The sequence below is a fragment of the Neovison vison genome, chromosome 13 (genome assembly GCF_020171115.1).
Source record: "Neovison vison isolate M4711 chromosome 13, ASM_NN_V1, whole genome shotgun sequence".
NCBI classification, from domain to species: domain Eukaryota; kingdom Metazoa; phylum Chordata; class Mammalia; order Carnivora; family Mustelidae; genus Neogale; species Neogale vison.
Window position 1 is genome coordinate 43,835,854 of NC_058103.1, and position 25,805 is coordinate 43,861,658.

At 44.1% G+C, this 25,805-nt stretch overlaps 1 pseudogene; it reads right to left on the reverse strand.

Moving 5' to 3' along the window:
* Positions 1–23,122, reverse strand: part of LOC122894490 — a 148,517-nt pseudogene extending 125,395 nt beyond the window's left edge.
* Between the last annotated feature and the right edge of the window lie 2,683 nt (positions 23,123–25,805).

Sequence of the window (25,805 nt, forward strand, 5' to 3'; positions counted from 1 at the left end):
TCAAGACTCATTGTCTCATCTCTCTGTTTTTTGGTAATTGCCTTCCTTCCATCCTGTCTCGATTCCTCTGATCTCTGTCGACTCTTTTTTACACACAGCTGCCAGCTCAATCAGAAAGAACCTTCTTCTTGCCGGTCACATAACCTCTGATTGCCACAGCAGGGCCTTGACGTTTTATCTGTCCTCCCTGCCCCATCCGCCTTACGAGCCTCTTCTGCATGCTGTTCCCCTAACATGGGCCTTGTCCTCCAGCCAGGCTCATTTGTGTTCAGGCTCCAACACACTGCTTGCCTATTCCTATGGCTGGCACACCCGAAGAATTAACTGAACGAATGGATGGCTACACGAGACAGGTGCCTTTACCCACAGCTCAACTCTCTTCTGTTCACTCCTTCCCTCGCCACCACAATCAGAGCAAAATACAATCGTTCATACGGTCTTTGGAAACTGATCTCCTCCACAGCTCGCTGCTACTCCGAACCGGTGTTATTATTCCCTAGGTTCGTGTTTCAGATACATGATCTGCAGTTTCGTATGTGTGTTCTCCTTCCTTGTGGCAGAAATTGCGAGCAGTTCACCACACCCACCTCCTCTTCTTGTAGGTAACTGGGCTCTATCTCCCAGGCTCCTTCATAGGTCCTTAGATGTGGCCGTGTAACTAGTAGACAGGAACATGAGTGGAAGTGATGCAGGCCACTAATAGGCTGTAAAGGCTCAAGACCAGGGGATACATACCTGGGGGTGGGGAAAGGCAAGGAGCAAGCGGCCTTGAGAACCAGGTGTTGAAGGTGGCGGAATCACCACCAGCCTGGGTCCTTAAATAATGAAGAGAGTTGGCCACTGACATGGAACACGCAGAGAAAATGAACTTCTGTATTTCTGGGGCCACGGCAGTTTTGCTGGATCTTGTTACAGCAGCTCAGGCCTCCCTAAATAATTCATTCCTCAACTGGATCGCCAGCGCCCTGATTAGCTGCAGCTGTGTGAGCACTTAGGCCTGCACTTGGATGTGAATCAGAATTGCACACAGGCCTCAGGGTAAGACCAGGTAATCCCACAGAAGGTGCAAAGGCAGGTGGGCAAGGCTGAGCTGTGGGATTCATCATGAGCATGGATGCAGGCTGAATCACAGACACGGAGGAGAACATTTTAGAAGAATTAATGTGTGGTCAGTGGTAGAGACTAGTAAGGCAGAAGCTCAGAGAGCAGATTAAAAGAGCACCAGTGATCATTCTCATTGACCTCACTTCTGTTGCTAGGTCTGTGAGGAACACAGGGTTCTATTCTAGAGATCTTAGGCTTCTGATCACACCTGGTAAACCTTCAGGCGTCTTAATTCCACAGTTCCTGGCTACTTCCTTATCTGTGCCATCTCCCAGGATCAACACAAGGTTGGGTCAAATTCAAATCTTCTGAGCCCCTATTATAACCCTCCTCACTTCTCTCTCCTGGGCCCTCGGCTGGGGCTGAAGTCCTGACAGCCAGGCTTTTGACCACGGCTTAACCTCCATCCCATTGCCAAGGAGAGTTCAAGTCAAGTTAAGTGGAAGAAGACTGAAGAGTCTGTCCTGAACCTTCGGATTAGACCCCCTTCCAGTTGCAGAGTGGGCACAGGAAGAGCTCAGAGGCTGGTTGAGGGGTGCACTGGAGAAACATTTTGGCAGTGAGTGTGCTGAGGCAGAGGAGAAAGCAATGGAGATCGGATGGTATTCAGAGCACTGAGGAGCTGGAATTTTTAGACTTCCAGCTCATTCATTCATTCATTCATTGAGTAAACACTTAGAGAATACCCAGTTAGTTTCAGAAACGATGTATGTGGAATTTTAATGCTACAGAAGAATCTAAGAAAGTAGTACACCCATCTTTTATTAAAGTCAAATGGAAACTATGAGCAGGGGATATAACTGTATCTCTCTACCACAAGGTCTTCCCTTGTTGAAACTATAGACATTTTATACAAAATATTTAGACTGGGCTATTTTGAGGTCCCTGTCTTTAGCAGTCCATGGCTGGGAGAGAATGAGGTTGGGGAAGGGAGAAGCACAAGTAAAAGCCATGATCTGTGGGTAAGGAGCATGCCCTCCCAAGAGGGCTGGGTATTTAACAGCCTTAGAGTCTCTAGTACAGCAGCTAGTAGAGCAGATCAGAGAGTTGAGACTGTTCTTGAAGGAAGAGTCTTGCTACCACAGCAATTTGATCAACAACCCAAAATCAAGACAGGACTGATGGACAGCAACGTTTCCTGGGCAAATGGTCAGGGTGGTCTGGGTCCTCGTATCAAAGCTAAAATTCCAGTTTTAACAACCCAACCTTGGTCCTCCAAGTCAGGAGTTAGGGGTATATTTTGTCTGCAAGAGAAGGGGGAGGTGAAAAGAGACCATCACATGTGGCCAGAGTCAGCACAAAGGGATATCTAGCTCCCTCCATGTGTCACTGGGTCTCAAGTGGAGCCTTTCCTGCCAGTGATGTTCCTGGGAGATCATGTCATTCAGCTCTGTGACCAGCTTATGTTGGGTTAGAATGTCATGGTCCTGCTGAAGTTAGAAGCTCTATATCCACTGTGAAGAAACACCTTGGACCTACATATGTACAACCCAGGTCAATGATGCTTTCTTCACTTCTAGAAAAATATGCTCTTGGGAAAGGAATCATTAACCTTAATCACTCTAGGGTAAGCAACTCTGGTGATATAATACCATGTTCATTCTAGGGAGGTTTATACTTTAACCAGCCCTGAGAACTCTTATGGATCAATCAGGTTAGAGAAGCATTCAAAGAGAAGGAAGGTAAGTCTAATAACTAGGCTTTACCACATGTTCCTTTTTCACCAAATGGATATATGTAGGAAGAGAATGGAGTGAGGGCTAATGGGATTATATGTACTGATTATATGTACTGAAAAGTATATGTACTTTTTACTTGAAAAGGAGAAGCTAAAAACAGGAGTATGTTCCTGCCTTCAAGATTAACTACCTGTAGGACAAGGGCCAAGCCATTTAGCCTTTCTGCGATATTTTTACTTATGAATAACATTAGAATAACAATACTTTCTACTCTTACATGGGAATTATGAGGACCAAATAAGGTGATAGATGTTAGACAATTCTACTAAACACATACACGTACAAAACATTGTTGTGTTAATTTTGCCAACAATGGGAGAGTGTGTGTGTGTGTGTGTTTGAAGGGTAATTAAGGAATGTCATCAGTGCCGCTGGCTGACCACCAAGGAGAGAGACAGAGCTGTGCCATCCATAGGATGAGATGAGCAGCCTCTCCACCTGAGTGGGTAAGGGCAGGGCCAGGTCAGAACATCAACACGAAGACAACTTCCCTTCAGGAACACCTACATAAGCTTACTGCTCCCCAGCTGGGGCTGGTGGGAAGGGCTTCCCCAGACACCACAGAGACCCCGACTGCTCAGAGCGCTCCAGGCCCTGGTGGACTCAGGCAGCAGAGTAGCCTGTGCATTAACGAAGAACAATTCTCCATTTGGGAGGTTAAGAAAATAAAGGAAGTGAGTGACTTGCTTTCCATAACCTGCTTGTACCCTACATGCGCTTCATGATTTTAGGAGCAAATGGAATGCAAAAAAAAAAAAAAGCATAATTGTAGTTAAAAAATTCAAGAAGAGTTTCAAATGGATTACTTTTGTTCCTCGGAATCTGTGTGACCAGCTTCTGTCTTTCTTTAGTCCCTGCCCTGATATTTTAGCAAGGGACAAGGGACCACAAAAATCACAGATGAAAGCTTCTAGAGAGCAATGTACGGTGAGCTGTAATATGTTTACTTATGAATTAGCCTTTAATCAACAGATTTAATATTAATTAATAATTCATAAGCTGTTCTTGCATAGAAATGACATAATTATGTTTCTGAATCAACCCAAAGTGTCCACTGCAAAATGTGTAAAATGTTAATTAGTAGTGAAATGCAGTTAGGAAAAAAATTCTTTTAATTATGTAATAAGGCTCATTACAATGGGTAATCAACAAAGCTGCCAAATTAGTCCTCTGGTGGCATTTTTCTATAAATAGCAAATAAACTTTTGTTTGTAAAAAATGTGCATCTGCACAGACAGATTTTAAATTGCTTTCAAGCAGCAATAAGTCCCAGAAACAGTTAGAAATGACCTAGTAATCTTTCAATAATATAAGTCAGAAAAGGTGGCTCAGATAAAGGGAAAAAAATTTCTTTAGTATCCGCCTCCCATATTTGAACAAATGCTCAAAACCTCCACTGGGTTTGAATCAATGAGGTGTTATCTTTTGGAGACCCCAGATGTTCTGACAGAGTTCAAGTTGCAGGAGTATTATTGTCAATAAGGTAATAATACAGCACATCAAAGAAATAGAAAACATGATCCCTGCCTTTTATTGATAAGACTTCAAAACATGAGTCTCCATCTATCTCATGTGTATGAATGTCATGGCCAAGGACTCCTCAATTCACATATTCATGAACAAAGATGCAACTCCATCCACGCACTCGTCATTCATTCATTCATTCATTCATTCATCAAAAACATACTGATTGCTTTCCATGTTCAGGCCCAATGCCAGGAGCACAAATATGATCCAGGCACGACCTTTGCCCCCCAAGGGGCTCTCAGGGATGGTTTGAAGAAGAGTTTTGGCCCTTGAAAACCAGACGATGCTGGACTCCCTTACACTGTAGTCCATCCTCACCCCGTCATGGTCATGTAAACTTGGGCAAGTAACTTCTCTGAGGCTGTTTCCTCATGTACGTGGGGGTGGTCTTCTCTACTTTGTGGGGTCCTTCAAAGGTTCCGAGGGGATAATAAACACAAGGAGCTCTGCCCCCTGCATGGCAGAAGGCAGTGCACAAAGACTGCCTCTCCTTACATCCATCACATCTTGGGTGGTGGTAGTTGGTCAGCCTGAAATTAATAATATACATTCTGACATAAAGACAATGGATTTTAAGGAACTGTCTATGGAATTTAATTCAAATTAATGAACATTTGTATTAAGGGCTGCACCAGATGCAGGGAACCTAAGGGGAAAAGATCTAATCTCTCCTGCCAGGAGTGTCAAATCTATTTCTCCTTGTCTTGGGCCCTGCACCCATACTTCCTGCCCATCTTGCTGGTCCTCATCCCACCTTTGACTTTGCTTCCATCACACCCTGGTCTGTGATATGTTCTCTAGCCCAGAATGCATCTCTCTGCCCACATAGTTCCCCCCTCCCCTCAAACTCCTAGCTCCTAATCTCTGTTGCCCATCCAGCCTACAGAGGCCAGATCCATAAAGCCCCTGGAGCCGCTCAGGTCAGACTTTTCTAACCCCAGCAGAGGTGGAAATTCACTCCCTCCCCCACCGTACCATGTTTTTTTCCATTGAAGCAGAGGAAGAATACAGCTCTGCAGGCCTGTGTGCTCCAGCCTAGGGTAGGAAGTACAACCCTTTGGCCAACTCTAGGTCAGCCTCTGAGGGTCCTCTACCAGCTTATTCCCACCTAATATGTGCCTAGTTAGCCCCAAACAGTTGGGGAGCTTTCAGGCCCACCTCCAGATGAGTATAGAGTTCCAGCAACTGAGTGGGGGTGGTTGGAGGGTCTGGGCCGCCTTTCGATATTCAGTGGCTCAGAGTGCCTGGCTCACAGAGGGTGCTTAATTCGTGTGGAATGTACAAATGCACGATTCTGATACACTGGCCACCCATTGCATACAGGCCTAGCCCAAAGCTCGGAACAGGCAGAGCTTAATCGCCCAGCTTAAGCAGACTTCCTGAGACCCACTCCGCCAGGAGGCTGCCAGTTGTCAAATTTCACAGCTCCAGCAGAGACACAGATCCATTTGGGGGCATACGAGTTCATCGTGACAAATGCCTGAACTGTAATGAGATGAGGCTGCCACAGTGGACACGTTCCAAGACTGAGCAGGGATCCAACTAGGAGGAGCTTGCCCGGGCTGCAATGTATGAGTCCTTGCCCAGAGGCAGCAGCCAATGCTCCTGAGATCTCCTTACCATGGTCTCCCACTGCCAGGATATGCCTAGTTTTAAAAAGAAGGGTCAGAGGCTACAAATAAAAACCAGGAGGTCAGCACCAGACCAGGACAAGGGCAGAAATACCGTGAAGTATATTGTTGGACCTCAGCCCGTTCTACCACTTGTCCTCCCTACTTACAAATTGCTTGTTTTAAGGGTCTAATAAACACTAAGGATAGACTGAATAGATAGACAGAAGGATGGAAGAATGGATAGATATATAGAGAAAGGGAAAGGTTTTTAAAGCATGACACTTTCCCAGAGCTATGAACATTTAAAAATAAAATACAGGGGCGTCTGGTTAAGGGTCTGACTCTTGGTTTCAGCTCAGGTCATGATCTCAGGGACATGAGATGGAGCCCCTCACAGGGCTCTGGGCTAAGCATAGGATCTGCTTAAGATTCTCTCCCTCTCCTTTCCTATCTGCCCCTACCCCCTCCACCACTTGCACACACACAAGCACACACCCTTTCACTCTCTCACACACACTCTCTCTCTTAAATAAATAAATTTTTTATAAATAAATAAAATCTTGGCTCTGTGCTCAGCAGGGAGTCTGCTTCTCTCCCTCTCCCCCGGTCTCTGTTCTTCCCCTATCCCCTACACACAGGCTTGCTCTCTCAAATAAATAAATAAATACATTTTAAAAAATAAAATAAGATATTTTTAAAAAATAAAAATAAAAATAAAATATAAACCTTTATAAAGAAAAAGCCTCTATACGGGAACCCCTGGAATATCCCAAATTTGCCAGCCAGGCCTCAACCAGAGCTTTTCTGACTCTAAATCATCATCCGAGGCCTCACTTACGCACAGCATGAGAGCCTCAGGGAAATACGTTTGGATAATCAGGTACTACTGCTTTAAGAAATAGCTTGCAGGATGCAAAACCTGTGCTAGAACCAAAGATGAGTTAAATAGTTTGGGGGCAATGACAACAGCATTCAGAAAATTGAGACAAGAGGCAGCACCACATTTTTTGACTCCTGAAACCATTTCCCAATAACCCAAATTTAGCCTAAATCTACACAGCAGCTGCTGGTAGTATCATGTAATTCTCCAGGGGCACCGCTTTCTGAAGACAGAATTTTAAATAACTGTATCAAATCCTGGTGAACTCTGGCCATGAGAAACAACCTTGAGGCTAATCAGACCGCCATGTTCCATATGTAACAGGCACCCGGAAGTGCTGGGTATGTTTGGGTGGGCTCCTCCTGGAACTACATTCATTTTCAAGCTGTAAAACCATGGCAACGATTTCTATAAAACATGGGTAATTCTGGTTTGTAAACAGGCTGCTGTTTTTCTTTAGGATGGATCACATTACAAAGCCAGCTATAAAATGGGAAATGAACAAGAGCGACAGACTCTTCCCTGACAGCCTCTTCAGTATTTGCCCCCACCCCAGGTCACTGCAGGCACTGAGTTCCAGTCATGGCACATGGGACAGTTTTGCTGTCTCAGTATAGTGACCAGAGCCATATGAACTTAGGGCACCGGCTGGCTCTCATATGTTAGCTTGGGTTTCATACCCACCTAAGATGTAGATGAGATGGATTCACACCCTTTTACCAAAGTCCAAAAGCTCTCTCCTCAAAATTTTTCCACTCCCCACAGGCTTACACTTTTATATTGTTCTTGGTCTCCAACTCCCTGCTTCTGCTGAGATTTTTTTCAGGTTGTAACCCTTGATCTCCACTCTGGAATTGACCTAGACTTTTTTTTTTTTTTTTTTTTTTTTAAGATTTTATTTAGGTATTTGAGAGAGAAAGTGTGAGTGAGAGAGAAAGCACACAAGCAGGAGCAGAGGGAGAGGGAGAAGCAGGCTCCCCACTGAGCAGGGAGCCGGATGCTGGACTCCATCCCAGGACCCCGGGATCAGGACCTACGCAAAAGGCAGATGTTTTACCGACTGAGCCACCCAAGACCCCCAGAAGCCTCTTTCTTATGCAGGGGAGCTCTGCTGTTTCAGAATACCTACTCCCAACCCCACGTGTACAAATGACTGGTACTCAACAGAACAAGGTGACTTGTTCTCCATAGCAATGTCGTTCCTGAGAAGGGATCTGGGATTAGAAACAGCAGGTTTGCTTAATATTGTTATTATGGTTTTCCTGTTGTTGATATACCTGTAAGGCCCAAGAAACCAAACCAAATAATCAAGAACAGAACTGGAACAATTTGCAGATACTTTTACTATATTTAATTTGGCAGATATAGTGCATTTTCATGTCCTAAATTCAAAGAGTTCAAGAAGACACATAATGAAAAGCCTCCCATGCTGGTCCTCAGCCGGGTCCTTCCCCTGAGGGCAATTAATTTTATCAGTATATTCCAGGGATATTTTAGGCAATAATGAATAGGCCAACTTAAATTTTTACCCCCTCTTTTTATTACAGCGGTTTTACCATGGTGGCATGCTATGCCACTGTTAAGCACTTTGCTTCTCTTGCTCAACAATAGCTCTTGGTGGCTATTCCAAATCAGAACCTAAAGAGTTCTTTGTTCCTTGCTACAGCTGCATAGTATTCTCTTGAGCTCAGTAATATATAAGCCAAAAGAGGGGCATATAGGCTGAAATGAATGTTCTGTTATTATAAACTACAATTAATAACTTAAAAACTATAATTAATAACTTACTGCATTTCACACATGTGCAAAGAAAAAATACCCCGAAACAAATAATACATTCTATGTTAATTAAAAGTATGCTGTTTATTATATGTGAATTATACCTCACAGTTCTGCTAAAAATAAAAATATTGTTTTGGTTGTTAAAAAAAAAAAAAAAAGTCCTAAGAGAAGTGCTATAGAGGAGAACAGAATCTACCTGCAAAACTCAGTAGATGTGGCAGGTCTCTCACATCTCACAGAAAGGGAAGGATCATCATCTCCCCTTCTCTCCCTTAGCTTTTTTACACATCTCTTGCCTCTCTCCAGTCTCAGAGGAAGGCTTGCTGCACTAGTGATGGCTTTTCCATCAGGGATCCTCTTCCATTTTGCTTGCTGCACAATCCCTCCCTCTGAATCCATTCCTTCCCCTCAGCCTACAGATACACTGAGTCTGCCAAGCAGAAAACCAACCACCCAACCAAGGCTTCCCGGACACTGTTATCTCACCTGCTTTTTTTTTTTAAAGTGAAGAGTCGTTAAGCACTCATTATGTGTCAAGAGCCATTCTAAACTCTTTATATGGATTAACTCAACTAACCCCTAACAATGATACAAGGAAAGGAACTATATTATCGTCTCCATTTTTTTTTTTACAAATGACGAAAAGGGGACAGAGAAGTTAAGGGACTTACTCAAGGTCACACACCCGTGGGTGACAGAGCCGGGGGTTTGACCTGACCACGCTGACTCCAGAGTTCATAATCCTGAGCTCCCACTTGCCCTTCGCCCCTGCATTTCTCTACAGAGTTGACCCTACCAGTGCCTCAGCCTCTCACACATCTCACCCTTAGCCCTCCATTCTTACTTGACCAACTTCCACCCTTGCTATTCCCCGGAAACTCTTCTGGAAAGCTACTAGTGACTTCCTAAGCACCACACCTAAAGAATCTTATTTTACAAACATTATCTTCTAGTTACTGTGCCCAACACACAGAAAATAATACAAATGTAACGGGACATAGTTCCTACTTTCAAAGAGCTAACAGTTTGGTAGAAGACTAAGCTGTTCATCACAAAACAATGTGATCTGTGTAAATATTAAAATGTGCACAAGATATAAGAGAGTGTACGCTCTACTCTGAGTGGTCCAACATGTTTTGTGAAAGTAATGGCACCTGAACAGCATTTTGAAGGGTAAATAAGCATTTTCCAGACATAGTAAAGTGGAGAGAGTGTTCTAGAAAGACTGTGAAGGACAGATATTGTTTGAAAGACTCTGGTTCAATATTGCAGGAAATAAGCAACAGTTGAGTCTAAGAAGAGGAGGGTGAGGGTGACTGATAGAGAGTATGATGGAAGGAGAGGCTGGAGAGTCAAGAGGGGCCTTAAATGTCCTACAAAGGAGCTTAGACATTACATCAACAAGGGAAGCAGCTGGCACACTACCTCAAGCCCTTCCTAATCAACTCAATTGCCCTCAGAACACCTGTGCCTCTTACAAGCCTAGTTCATGTCCTGTTTCAAAATAGTATAAAAATATCCCACCTGGTTTCTTCATCTCCAGTGTTCTCTCCACCCTAAATGCCATCACCAGGCTAATATTCCTGCTGGTAGGATATATGCCACATCCCTGCTCAGTCACTGCTATGATTAATTCCCCATGGTTTTGTGAACCTGATTTAACTCATTCTAGAGTTAACTCTAGAATGAGTTAAATCATTCTAGACCCTCCGTGACTGGATCCAAGTCCCTTCTTCCTTGTTCCTGTTCTCTGCCTACCCTACAATCCAGTTAATCTCTTCTCCCAGCTCACCCTTGTGCACATCCAGAGCATTTCTGCTTAGGAAGCCCTCCTGGCCTCATTTTCCCATGGTAGCTCCTCTAGCTCTCTCTTCCTGGACCCTGGCCCTTCCAGGAGCAACTCATTTCTCTTCCAGATTCTTACAGTGTTTTATCTGCACTTCTCCTTCAGCTTACTTATTTGTCTATATATTCACTCAACATTTGTCAAGCATTATTTGGGTTCTACTATGTACCAAACACTGTACCAAGCACTGAGTATGCAGAGATGACCAAAACAATTTTGACACATACCCCTGAGGACATTTGGCAATGTCTAAAGACATTTTTGGTTGTAGCAACTGGAGGGAGAAGGTGCTATTGGCATCTAGTGAGCAGAGGCCAAGGATGCTGTGAAACAACCTACAAAACATACAATATTCCCCACAACAAAGACTCATCTGGCCCCAAATGTCAATAGTGAGGAGGTTGAGAGATCCTGCAAAACAAAAACAAAAATGAAAACAAACCACCTTGGGGGCAGGGAGGAAATCTGTGTATTGTTTTGTTTAGTATCCTCCAAAATACCCAGTATAATGACTTGATACATAGTAGCTCTTAAATATTTGTAGGAATAAAAATGGTACCCTTAGGATGTAGGAAAGGGATAAGTTTTAATTAGGAAAAGCAATAAGAAATATTAGTTAATATCAGAGGGGAAATCATAGCCTAAACTTCTTTGCTATGTGTATGGTAAATTAAGTTAGTATTTTATGCTCCATTGTTATGTTTTCTTCATTATAATATTTATCATATAAATCCAGCAACTTACATAACTCACTGGGAAAGCAAGGGATTAATTAGACAATTTCAAGATGCATAAATACATTAATATTAACAAAATATATACAGTGATGAGGGAGCACATTAAGGGACATAAATCAAAGATAATACAACAGAGCAAACTTACTAGAGGAAAACAGGCTTCCAACGTCTAGAACTATTCTTTTGTATTTAATAATGTGACAGATTCCTGGCACAATCCTCCTATTCATTATAGGGCTACTAATTTCATCATATGCACCTTGCGTGAACCTGCTTTTTTGCACTTGTGATTATAATGTGAAGGGTCTTAGGAGGTCACTGCCATGGCAATGACTTGGCATCCACAGCTTTTGAAATGGTTCCTGTGCACAGAGTGAAGACAAACATCGGGTCGCAGACGGGATTCAGGATGTGCTCACAGAAGCCTGCATGCAGACATGCATTTCAGGGTCAGGCCAGCTGGAAGCTCAAGCCAAGCCCCAGCTCTCCACATAGATGGAGGCTTTTCCTGCCCAGCTATCCATGGAAGATTTGACTCAAAGGCATACATCCTTAAAATTCTAGCCTTAAAATCATACCAAGATTTGACCTAATTTGACCCTTTTATTTTACAGAGAGTGAAACTGAGGCAAAGCAGTTGATGTGGGCTGCCAAAAGCAGAGAGCTGGCTGGCGGATGTCCTGGTTTGGGGGGTCTCCTGACTTTACTATGCCTCTCCGCATTATCTCACAAATTCTTCTGATTTGAAATCCATCTCCTATTATTGAATGGAAATTATACTTAACATACCTGTTGCTAGTCACTTACCTCATTATGTCCTGTATTGTTTGGTTTCAGTGACATTTTAAAGTACGAAACGGTGTTGTGTATATTCCTTTCACCAGAAATGGATGTGTGCATATACTGACTTGCTCATTCGGTGATGTCTAATGGTCAGTGTCTACACAGCAGCCAGTTTCTAACCAGGAAAATGGAAAGTATTCCAGATGTTTCAGAGAGGATTTAATAACACAGGTAATTGGTTACAAAGGTGATAGAGGGATTGGGGGGCTCAAAATAAAAATATTCAAAGATAAGTAACTGTAGATGCCCTACAGGAGCTAAAAAGAAAGGATGTCACCACGGCTCATGTGTGCTGAACCTGGCTGCTGAGGAAGAATCAGGAAAGACGCTCGCTGCCCAATGACATGACTTTCATTGCTCTTAGTGCTGCCTGGAGCTGGAAAAGAAAGTAGTTTCTCCCTATCTCCCATTAGTACCTCCCCCTGGTGGAATCTAATAAGTCAACTGGCTAAAGTGTCTGGGAAATATAGTTAATAGGCTTCCTGCCCCAGAAGTAGAGACATGGGTAAAGAAGGGCAAGCACGGGGGCACCTGGGTGGCTCAGAGGGTTGAGCCTCTGTCTTCAGCTCACGTCATGGTCTCAGGGTCCTGGGATCGAGCCCCGCGGGCTCTCTGCTCAGCAGGAAGCCTGCTTCCTTCTCACTCTCTGCCTGCCTCTCTGCCTACTTGTGATCTCTCTCTGTCAAATAAATAAATAAAATCTTAAAGGAAAAAAAAAAAAAGGACAAGTGCAGGCTGAGTGACCACAGACAGTATCTGGCACACCCACCAACTGAAAAACAGAGCTTCAGCTTGTGTGTCTTCTGTAAGAGCAAGCTGCTCATGTATTTAAAAATGTATCTTTTGTTGCTCCCATACCTGCCAATCTTCATCATCTTTATTTCTTTATTTTTAAGATTTTATTTATTTATTTGACAGAAAGAGAGTGAGAGAACACAAGCAGGGGGAGCTGCAGAGGGAGAAGGGGAAGCAGGCTCCCTGCTTAGCAGGGAGCCTGATGCAGGGCTCAATCCAAGAACCCTGAGATTGTGACCTGAGCCGAAGACAGTCACTTAACTGACTGAGTCACTCAGGTGTCCCTATATTCCTATTTTTTTTTCCTTCCTTCTTCACAATCTATGTGCTAAGCAATGTGCTAGGCATGGGGAATGCAAAAGGAACCCAGCCATGTTCCTACCCCCATGAAGGTTATATTCTGGTAGAAGGTAAGACAAACAGTTGAGCTCTCCCTAACTCTTTCCTTTTCTTGTTACTGTTCTTGTTTCCCCATGACAAACTTCCCAGGATAGAAATTCCCCTATTTACATGACATACCAATGCTGCTTATATCCATGCTTCAGAACATTTTCTCCACTCCCAACACTGAATATAAAAAAATTATCTAAAAATGGAATGCTCTTCCAAAATTAAGAGTGGACACTAGTTAATGAGTGTGTATAGTTTCTACACGTAGTTTGAATTCCACAGTCTTATCCTATGACTCAGATTCAAAGTTTTCTGTATCTTCATGGTAATCAATTTGAAGGGTATTAATAAATAATAGGTTTTGTTACAACAAGAAAGTCAGAACCATACTTTATAGACTTTTCTCATAGATCTTCTCTGAAAAATGCATATAAACCTATTTGTTTGCTGATTCAACTAAATTTATTGATGGTTAGCAGTGCATTGATGCTTGTGCTGAGTACACAGAGGAAACCAAGAGTCAGTGTTCTCAAGGAGCTTATAGCCTAGTAGGGGAGGCAGACAGGAGAAAGTGCAGTGACAGCACAGGTAGAAGGTGCCTAATGGTGGGGTAAGTAAGAAAACACAGAGAAGGGGAACCTGTGTCAGCCTGAGGGCTTGGGGAAGGTTCTGAGAAAAGCAAGGCTTCAGATGGATTGGAAGGGGTCATACAAGTCAAGTGAAGAAAGGGAGAGGAGGCCTTTCACCCTGATGCACAAAGACAGGAGGGTCATGGGGCCGGTGTGAAGGAGAGGCAGAAATGACTTCCCCGAAGAACAAAAGCAATAAAATGGTTACCAGCAGGAGGTAGGTTATGGAAGGATTTCAACACTCTGAAAAAGGCTTCATTCTGAAGGAAGTGAGCCACAGCCCCCTGCCCCCAACTTCGGGCCAGAGAATAAGATCAGTCTGAGCACACGGAGGGGAAGGGGTGGACTGGAAAGGATTAAGATTGACAGAGAGACCCGCTGAAAGACATGGGCGTCCAGCTGAGAAATAACATGGATGAGAAATACATAAGCTAAAGAAGAAATAAAATCCAGTGAGAAAAGGAGAGCTGTGAGAGCAGAAGAAAGGTCTAAGACCATCACCAGGATACAGATCTGGGAGCCAGCAGGCAAGTGATCCCATGACCAAGGTAAGGAATACAGGAGTAGGACAAGTTCAAGGACAGGGAGTGGGGTAGTGGGAGATGGCAGGGGGAGAAGATGAGTTATATTTTCAGCATACTGAGTTTCAAATGCCTAAGAAGCATCCCAGTGTTTGGTGGGAAATATGGAGACGGAGTTCTGTCTACATAGCCTTGGGAGTTACCTGTTTTATAGTCAAGCCACAAATGTGGAAGAAATCACACAGGAAAAGGGGACACCAAAGATAAATTTCCTGAGAACCTCAATATTCAAAAGATATACAGAGTAAAAGAAACAAAGAAAACGGCAAAGAATGGCTGGAACTGCAGGAGAAAAAGAAATCTGTGTGTGCCATGCCTCATCTCATGAATCTGCCTCCTCCAAGTCGCTTTTGTTGGAAACTGGTGGACCATCCTTCCACTTCCAATTCTTCCCTGAATTCTATTGATGGTGTCTTCAAACTGTACTACAAACCTGTGTGTCACTCACTAAACTACTGGTAGCATCTGGGTCCTGGTTCAAGCCACCATCTGCTCCCACTGGACTATGCGATCACTTCCCCACAGGTCCCTAATCCCCCTCCTGCCCAGCTGGAACCCAGAGAACCCACCTGTTTTGCTCTCATAGCACAACAGTAGCTTACTGAAGAAATGAATAATTGAAGGAATGAAGGAATGAAGGTGGCACTGCCCAACGGTACAAAGAATTCAAGAAAGTATTCTCTGCATTAGGCATTCTGGAAGGCACAGTTGAGGAGTAGAGGAGGGCATCAGTGGTTATGCCTTCAGTCCCTGTAATGTTAGGGACAGTGATTACTCTCTGTGACCAGAGTCACCCCATATCTTCAGACAAAAGAGCTGAAATTAAACTATTTCTTAAGGTTGAGAATAAACCATTAGGTATTTACTCTCCCCTTCCCATTGAAGATGGGGAATTTTGGCTGGATGCACATAAATGTCCATGATACCCCCTGCCTCATGCTTTTAAGGAAATCACAGCTTTAGGGTTACCTGGGTGGCTGATTGGGTTAAGCCTTTGCATTCAGCTCAAGTGGTGATCCCAGGGTCCTAGGATTAAGCCCCAAATTTCATTTCATTCTCTGCTCAGCAGGGAGCCTGCTTCCCTGCCTTTCCTGCCCCCCTTCTGCCTGCCTCTCTGCCTACTTGTGATATCTGTCTGTCAAATAAATAAATACAATCTTTAAAAACAAAAACAAAAGGAAATCACAGCTTTAAGGGCCCAAACCTTGAATCTTCCTTATGGATCTTCCTCAATCTCTCACGAACATGCTGATAGCCCATAAATTTAAATGTCCTTAATGAGACTCAGTACCAAATCCATGGCACTCCTAATATTCAATTTCTAGGTCACATCCTAAGAACTTTGAGGAAGTCAGGTAAGGAATTCTGTACCCTCTACATTCGGACTAACAGAGTAGTAGCTTTTGCAACAGAAAATGTGTCTCACTGGGTCAATGTCTGCCAGACTATGACCACACCTTTCTGCAACCTTTATGAAGTGTGGAGTGTGTGTGTTTTAAGAGAAAAAAAAAAAATCCTCTAACAGGAATTCTCCTGAGTCCATCGCCAGAGCTGGCAGAGAAAGAATGCGACTGAGTTGATAAGGAGGAGGGGGCTGAGGCTCTGCTGTAGGACAGGAGCTTCATTAGTGCCTGGCAGCACACACCTAATGGAAGTCTTAAAGTCTTGTGGGGCGGATCCCTAGGATTCCCAGGTCTGGGGACCATCTCCAGGAAAAGAGGAGTAACCGTGCGTGGGCATCAGCGCGGGAGTGGGCACGCCTGGGCAAGAAGTGCAGCTGGTATTTATTGCTCGGCCGCTGTTTCCCATTACGGATGTCCCTTGAAGGCTCTGGTGGAGAGCACAATTTTTCAGATAGAAACTGAGTAACTCAATTGACATCTACCTAGGCCCCGTGGCATTCAGGAATAAAGCTTGTTTTCCCTCAAAGTGACAACACAGTGATAAATAGGTCTCCTGTCTCTCACTCTGTTGTAATACTCACCCTCTGGCCCTGCTGGGTATGAAAACTGTTTCCAGTAGCACCTTGCTAGAAAGAAGTGTGTATGCACCTGGTCTCCCAAACTGCACTCAAACGAGGAAGTAGGCACAGAGCTGGATTGGTGACTACTGACAGCACCAGGTTTTCCTCCAGGTCTTTCCATCCCAGGAGAAAACCCAAAGACTGTCAGTATGCAGTGTAACCCTCCCTCTTGGCGGCCCCATGAGGAAGGTAACTCACCTCCAGGACCATCAAAGTCAGCACACTACAGAGGAAACCCAGTGAGGGAGAGGTCCAGAGAGCAGCACAGGAGAAGACGCTGCCTTGCCAACAGGCACTGAGGATGGTAGCAAAGAAATGCGTTCACGGCAGACGTTCCAGTCTCCATACTGAAGACAGAGGACCACCAGTCTCCCCAAGACCTCAAACTTGTTCCAGACTGACTTTCAAAGGCCACAGAGATTCTCGCAAAAAAGCCCTAGAGTCCTGGGGTGGTGCCTTAAAAGCAGCCTCATGCAGAAGCTGCTAGAAGAAAAGGGGGCTTCTAGCTCTTTCCTGATAGCTCTGTGACCGAGGATTCCCATGTCTCCAGAACCTGGGCTTTAAAGCATTGACATTTTAGAGGTAACAACAGACCAACCAGCAAACTAAGAAGGTGTCTCCCTGGCTCACATCCACTCAGTTAGGGAAACTTCCAATTCTGTCTTCCCTGACAAGACCCTCCCTCTCAGATCTAACATGCCGATTCATGATCTGTGCTCATAAATAAACCCAGGCCCTGTTCAGGTGCGCTCTGTGGTTTAACCCCGACCCCACTTCAGAATCACTCGGGGAGCTCTTAAAGATATAAACATTCAGATATGAAATCCACCTCCACCAGAGGTGGAGCCTGGGAAATCTACATCATTTTAACAAGAGACTCCAATGTTTCTGATGCAGCCACAATCCCATAAAAGGACAGACCCCAGATCTGAAGTCAAATGCCTTCTTTGCCACCAACGGACTAGATATTTTGACAAGCTTTTGTTAACATCTCCAGGCCTTAATTTCTTCATCTCTATGACACAGGTAACCTACTGACATTTTTAAAGCAGTGATTAGGTATTTGCACTGCCTTGCTCCTTTTGAATGCCTGAGGACTTTGCATGAGATTTCGTGTCCTGGAGAAGAAGAAGGTAGAGACTTTGCAGCCACCTCCCCCCATTTCAAACAGGGAGAGAGCTGGAGCTGGGGAAACTTCCAGAAACTTCTCACTTTCCAAGGCACCCCAGGTCTGGAGAGTTGCCGGGAATCACTGCTCTTCCCCTGTATTTTCCTATCTCCCTCCTCCCTCACTCTACAGAGAAAGACAGACAACTCAGAGAAAAGAAGTTACCTCAAATCTTACTAAGATGCATTTCCTTAAGGCACAGAAACCTCCAGGGAGTGGACAAAAGGACACAGAAATACCAGTGTCTGCAAAGCCTGCTGGAATTTCCATAACAACCCTCCCATCCATTTCATTAAGAGATACATTTCTAGCCCGATTATTTTTACGTTTGATAATTAACCATAAAATATGTAATATGTGTATGCATATATTTTGCTTTGATCAATAAGTGTGCTAATAATAACTCTATTGAGAATTTAACCTATCATAATTTTCTAACAGAGTGCTGTGGTGACCAAAAAATACGAACAATTTAAAATTTTCAATGTAAAGACTTAGTTTTGTTGAAGAATGATAGAGTGATTAATAAAAGACTTTCAAGCATAAAAATGTATCACATTAGGATAAAGTTCTGTGGGAGAAGTAAAATGGAAATACAATTTCAAGAAGAAAAAGAAACCCTGTAAAACTTCCAACTGTTAAAAAAGAGCTTGTTCATGTGTTTTTTGAACCATGGGTATTAAATCACTGTGGTATTTAGACTCCACTGGGTAAACGTAAAAGAGTGCTCTAACAGTTGTATTCTCAAATGTCAGTATTTACAGTATGCCAGAAATTACATCCTTTGCAGCTCCTTAATTTAGATGAAAAACACCTGATATCAATTTGAAAAGGCAGTCATGGCTGCAGATGTTTTTGCGGGGGGCACACAGAAGAGGACTTGGAAGACCACTGGGCTATATCATAGGGTTGTCCTATGTGCCGACAGGGAGAGAACGTGTGGAATGACACGGAGACAATGGATACCATGTCCCTCTCTAGCCCCAGGGATCAGGGTAAGAGAGAGACAAAGAAAGTGCGTATCAGTGCAGTGTTTGCTCTCCCAGACCAGTGGGCCAGCGCTGCTCTCTAGTCTCCCCAAGAACCCATGTCTGGCAGTCAAGGATCCAGGAGTTTCCTGGATGCATGAAAAGTGCAGTGATCACCCCCTAAAGACACCCCAACCACACAGATGACCAGACCCCTACAGTGTGAGACACATGTGATTCTAGAAGACCAGACGGATCCATTTACCCTCCCTGATGTGCTGGCCCATGGAGCAGAGCAGTGAGTGTCCAGATGCCCCATGCCCTGCCTGGGGAACCCCATGGAGTCCTGCTACTACATGTGGGACCTGTCTCTGCGGAGAAGGGGTGAGTGGGCAAGAGTGCCTGATCTTCAGGAGGAATGAGTCATTCCGAGAGAGACTAATTAAAGCAGCTCTGACAGGGAACTTAACTTAGAAAACCCTGACTGCTTAAACAGGAAAGAGGTCACAAACCAGAAGAGGTCGAGGTGTTGTTAATTGGAAGGATTGAGTTTTGTGCTTCCCAGCAGGGTTGGAACTCATAAAGAGGTTCAAATTGGCTAGAGAAAATAATTGACATTGTCTTTGTGCAGTGAGTGTCATGTGAGCAAACACGTCATCAACCAATTACACCTGTAAAATGGAGCTAATGCCATCCACCTTGCAGGGTTCCTGGAAGAATGAGAGAGAATATATCAAAGACAGCCAGCACAAATGTGCCCCAGGAGGGGCAAATGTAACTGATATTATAAAGTCTGCCAACTTCCACCTCTGTCCATGAGGTGATGAGATGCCCAGATTGTGGTCTCTGGGTCAATGTTAAGCTGTCCCTGCTTTTGTGTGACACCAGCACTCTGAGTACTGAAACCCACCTCATATGGAGGTGGGAGGCCCACCTCTCCTGTCACATTCTGTATGTTACCCCTGGGGACCTGGGCACTGCTCTAGGCTACAGTATCATATAGAGCCAGAGAGAAACCAGTTCTGAGGTGAAGTCCCAGGGCGTTGTTACTAGCAGGCCTGAGCCTCAAGACAAGGTGTTCCCGGGGAGTGCCCTGTCGTGCCTGCAAACAGGCCCTCGGGGAGCGCACCCCTGGAGTCCCCTGGGAAAGCCAGCCCCGGAAAGCGTGTAGAGCACGAAGCCCCGGGAGCAGACGGGTTGTCACACTGCTGAAACATTTGCTTCCAGACTACTGCCCAGACCCCGTGCTTCAAACTGCGCCTTGGCCATCCAAATTGTAAGCAGTTCAGACTCCACAAAACCTGGATCTGCCCTATCCCCAGACGCTGTTCTTACTCTCTCCTGGTGATTAAAAGAAAAAAGAACTGGGGGCCTCCCAAGCTGCCTTTGGAAGAAATCTCTAACTTTGCCAGCAATAAAGCACCTCCATGGATGGAAAAGTTAGAGTTAGATTTTCTCACCAAGTGCTCTCAGATAATGAATTCCCTGAACAAATACTATTTATGCGCCCCCTAAACACAGGCACCAGCAGGTCCTCCCTGCCCCTGCCGGAAAGATCCTGCAGCCACGTCAGAGATGTGAGCTACTGGCACAAATTAAATCTACAGACACGTTGTCTGGGCAACCTACAGCCTACTCACCCTGGACGACGGTCAGCCTTAAGACCCCAGCCCATGCTTCCCTGCTGTGTCAGCTCCCCAAGATCCATCAGCTCAAGGGGTGACACAGCAGATGTGGCCACACTGGCTACGATTACTTTAACAGCCGAATGCGCTTACGATTACTTTAATATATCCCTCCTTCTAGCTAGTATTTTTCCACCAGGTCCTTCAGTTCTGTTGGTCTTCATGACAGACTGCCAAAACAAGTGAGTTTTTTTAATGGAGCTGACATTATGGTGGGGCAAACCACAGGCAAATACGCAGTGTGCTAGGTTGGGGTAAGTGCTATATAAAAATAAAGCCAAGTAAAAGGGGCACTGGAGTAATGGAGTAGTGAGTGGAATAGCAACCTAGGAATAGCGACCATTCTGATCATCTGTACGGAAAGCCCTGATGAGTTCAGATGACCCTCGGAATGTTCTCCAGCATGCGCACAGCCCTGTTCAGGTGGATCTTGCTTGAAGGAAGAGCTGACTCTAAAACTCTCCAGGCAAACTGGACATTCTAATTTCTTTTACAGGATTGATGAAAGATAGGGTTCAACAACAGTGTTCTCCTGATGCATCTCAAATACATTTCCATCTATAATAATTAATTTATACGCAATTGCTCAAGAACATGCACCGTTCACTGGGTAAACTGAGCTCAAGCATTCTGTTCATTCATTCAACAGGAATTTATTGAAGATCAACTGAATTGGCAGGCACTGTTCTAGGTGCTAGTGACACAGCAGTGAACAAAACAAGTGAGTTTTTTTAATGGAGCTGACATTATGGTGGGGCAAACCACAGGCAAATACGCAGTATGCTAGGTTGGGGTAAGTGCTATATAAAAATAAAGCCAAGTAAAAGGGGCACTGGAGTAATGGAGTAGTGAGTGGAGTACTGTCTTTACAGGGAAGGCCGCTCTGCTAGATGATGGTTGAGCCGGGAAGGTCTAGAGAGAGGAAAGAAAGAGCAAATGCCTTGAAGTCAGAGCGTGTTTGGTGTGTTTGAAGAACAGCGAAGGAGACTGGCATGGCTGGGGCTCGGTGCAGCTGACATTAGCCAACAGAAGGTAGTATGGAAGCCCTGACTTGGAGAACCAGCCGGGACTTGGGACTGAACTGCCTGAGGCAGGTCATTTGCTCTTAATTAGCTTTTGGTAATGCCCGGCATATAGGCAGGACCCAGAATCTACCTGACTCGTCCAGAAAATTCAATCATAAAATGCTAAACCAAGTTTAGGAACTCCAAACACATTTTAGATTAAAAAACAATTTCCTTCCAATATCCTGTAACTTTATGCCGGGATTTCCACAGCAAGCTGGACATGGTACGCAATGTTTCCTTCTCACTGGATAAATGCTCTGCCAGCTATCCAGGCCGAGGGAGGAAAGGCTGGTGCTCTCACATACTTCATTCCACTCTGCTTCTGATTAGGTCTTTGTGCTGCACCACCAACCCCTGAACTCTCTGCTACACCGGCAGCGACAGCCTGGAATGCAATATTCATTGGAAAGGTTATGCTATGACTCTGACCTCCAAATTCCCCATAATAAATGTGAATGGGCTAGGAAACAAATTAAACCCGGCCCAGCATCATTCCTTATCCAAAGAGCCATAGTTTTCAAATTCCCACTTCTTCCTTTGATGACTTACTCAGTCTTTATCCTACCTGTAAAGAAATTCAAATAACATCAACAACGACTTATTTTTCTCCCTTTGTATCTCTGAGGAATTCAGTTTCTAGTTTATGAGGAGGGTCATGGATTTGGGACTCCTGGATTGTCTGGCACAGTGACGTCCGGGGAAGACCGTTTCTTCATGTAGGGAAGTTACAGGTCATGCAGCATGCATGGTGGCTATAGGAGGTCATCAGACAGCCTCTCAGCAAGACATAAAATCTGCTTCTAGAACCTGCTCAACGAGGCAATCCATCTCCCACAAGGATTTTGGCTTCCTATCCAAACAAAAGAATAATTTGGAGGGAATTTAACAAATAAGGACCAAAATCCCAAAAGTTACTTAAAAGTTTTCATTTCATTACAATGTGAGAGCAGAGCAGAGGTGGAGAGTGGCGGGTCTCCAGGCTGTTTGTACTGCTTGCCTCTCACATTTCATTTCATTAAAATGAAAGTAACTTCTATAGTATGTAATTCTCATTGTAGAAATATATTAAGGCAATCCAGGAAAGCACGAATGAGAAAGTTAAAAAAAAAAAAAAAACAGAGATGACCCATGTTACCATTTTGGTGAACACTTATTGAGACTTCTTTTTATGAGTATACACACACACACAATTTTACATAAATAGAATCGAAGCAGACTTCAAGATTTAGGACCCACTTTATTCCCTCTTGAGTATCATAGATAACATTCTAAGTTGTTAAATATAGACCTAAATTATTATTTTGAGAGATGCATACAAAGAAATACAGCTTCTTTATGGGTCATGAGTGGACCCGTTCACCAGCTGGTGGAGAAAAATGATTCAGTCTGAACTCTTAGAATAATCCCATATTGTAAACTGCACCCAAAGGATAATATTCTTTTGTGACAAAATGCTCAATAGCTCATATCCACGCCTCTCCCATGGCTTCTTTCAAAGAAAGCATCTGACTGTACGGCAGGAGAGGGTACAGATCATGTGACATTGCAGTGGAAAGGGAGAAGGATTCCCAGATGCATCTCCGTTGGGGTCGTCTGGATTCTAGCTGGGACTCCAGGGTACAGCAGGTCTTACCTGCTCCCTGAACTGAGGCTGCTGAGGTGTAATTAGCCATTTTCTTTTTGTTCGGGCGATAAGCAAAACCCACCCCTGCTGGCACCACATATACCGCTGTGGTCAGGGCCATCCCCAGAAGGATACGGGGCTCCCAGGCAACTCCACCAGACTTAGGGCTGGTCAAGGTTACACGCTTGAAAGGAGGCTATACTGTTGACATCTCCCTTTGCAACTTTAGGGTACTGTTAAGCAGAGATTTTTGTAAGCCTGCAGCGGCTGCCCAGTTACCCCATCCAGGGTACAGGCCTGCTGTGCTCTCAGCCAATTGACCCTAATCTCAAAGGTCCCCATTCTGGCAGCTTCTTCCACCTGCCCAAGCCTCTACTCTTCCACAGGTGCTCTCAGCACCTCCGTACCTCCTTGGGTTTGTAGTGTCTGGTACTTCTTTGGCCTAGAACCCTCTTGATAGTAGTGCCTGTGACCAGTGAAAAATATCCTCTTGGGTTTATAACTCTCTAGAGGGTTCATGTACCCCAGGACCTACCTCCCTATCCTTTGTGGAGTCCAGGGTCCCCCCTCAGAGTCTGTCTGCTCTGTATCTCCATGGTACTCTATACTCCCCCATCAAAGCACTCAGCACACTTCCTCTTCTCCTCTGCAGGTTCCAGAGGGTAGAGACTGTGTCTTCTGTGTTCTCTACTGAGTTCACCCCACCCCACCCGGGGCCAGAGGCATTACAGATGCTCCTAACACACTTGAGAAATGGACAAAGGACCAAAGGAAGAAACGTCAATGTGAATGAGGCTGCTGCACCAGTGGTACCTCTGAGGGCCATTTCTAGTGACAATGTTGTTTCTGTTTTCTGGGTCTGTCAGAACCCAGATGGGATCCGTGCACAGGATCTTGCTCCTACCCTGACATAAGCTTCACTGTGTCTGGACACCAGACTGGATACTACAGAACAGGATACATGAGGGAGTCTAGGCATTCAGAAGCACACGGTTTTCTGACACCCAGAGAGGAACAAAAAGGCAGGAGGGAGAGAGAAGGGGACAGGGAGTGGGGAAAGGAACGGAGGGAGGGTGCAGCGGGGAGGGTGCAAGCAAGTAGTACAAACAGCCGGGAGACCCGCCATGCTCCATCTCTGCCCTGCTCTCACATTGTAGTGTCTTACACTTATTAAGAGGTGAGAATCTACCCTTCGTGATTTATCAAACAACTCTAATAAGTATGTTTTATGGTCTGGGTCATATCCTTTCATGAGCCTCATTATTTTAAACCAGTTTTATAGCAATGAGAAAATAAAATGTATCATAAATTGTTTTTCACTAAGTGTCAATTAGCAGTTCTGTTTAAGTACTGCTTCTAAATCCAAAGCAAGAAAGTTTTTTTGTGCTAAATAATATGTTGCTATGATAGGGTAAGTGTCAAAAAGATAAGTTCACATTAATTTTAATCCACTGACATAAACTATAAAAGTCTCTGATTTTCATTTAAAAACACTGTTTTGCCAACCTCTGAAAAAAATGTTTCAGGATTTCTCCTGTTATTTGTTTCCCTGATTTCAAAAAAAAAAAAAAAAATTTACCAGGGTGCCTGGCTGGCTCAGTGGGTAGAGCATGGACCTTTGATCTCAGGGTTATAAAATCAAGTCCCATGTTGGGTGCAGAGGTCACTTAAAAATAAAATGTTTTTAAAAAGTTACTGATATTTTAATGCAAGTGAAATATGTAAATATAATTGGTTCTCACCAGCAAGTAAATCGGGGGAGGGTGGGATTTGGATTTTCCTCGTACTATGGAATAAGCTAGGACAGTTAACTAATTATCTTCCTTTATGACAACTGTCTGTGCTCCAGATGTATTTATTTTAAAATCCCTTAAACTATCTTAGAGATATACTTCTAAAGCAAAATATTATTCATTTCTAGCTTTTTGTGAGAGTAAAATACTGACATCATTTTGCTGGATGGACACGGGGAGGTGTCACCCAGCCATGGCATTATCTCCCACCCAGGGCGAAACTGGCTCCAAACTCATTGTCCCTCACGGCCCTCATTCATCTCTGCTTCAGCCTGATGTGATACTGGTCTACTCCCCACAGGGTCCCCAGCACAGTGTCCCTGCCCCAACCTAAGCAGTCCCTGTTGGAAGTTCTGGGCTGTGGTTACCTTCTCTTCCATCCGTACTGTCCTTCAATCTTGCTCTAATAAAAACTCATCTAGGAGATTTGCTCTCCAGCATCGTTGCTCTCCACCATACCTAACAATGCTGTTACAATGTTTACTTAAAATATTCTGATGAGGGCATATCTTATGGTAAGTGCTCCTACCACACACACATATGCATAAAATAACTAACAACAACAACAATGGGGATAAAAAGGAAGTGATGGATACATCTATGTCCTTGGAGATGATTTCACAGATGTACACTTCTCCCCAAATGCAGTGGGTTGTGCACACTAAGTATACACAGCTTTTTACATGCCAATTGTACCTCAATAAAATTGTTTTTAAAAAAAATTAATTTTTTTAAAAATTAAGCAACAACAACAACCTTGTCCGTCTATGGATCTCTCTCAGTTGATGGCCTAGGATGGCTGGCTGCTAAGATCATGTTAAATTTTTCTTCCTCCAAGATCACCACTACTGATCCTGGGCTGTATAAGAATCAGCATTCTGTTCCAGGAATAAAAGATAATCATTAAGAGCCATCATGCTATAAAATTCTATTTCCAGGCTGACAAATGCAAGTTATAAAAGATGGTACATCTAAAATTAGTAAGAATAAGTGCTTTTCTGGAAAGGCTTT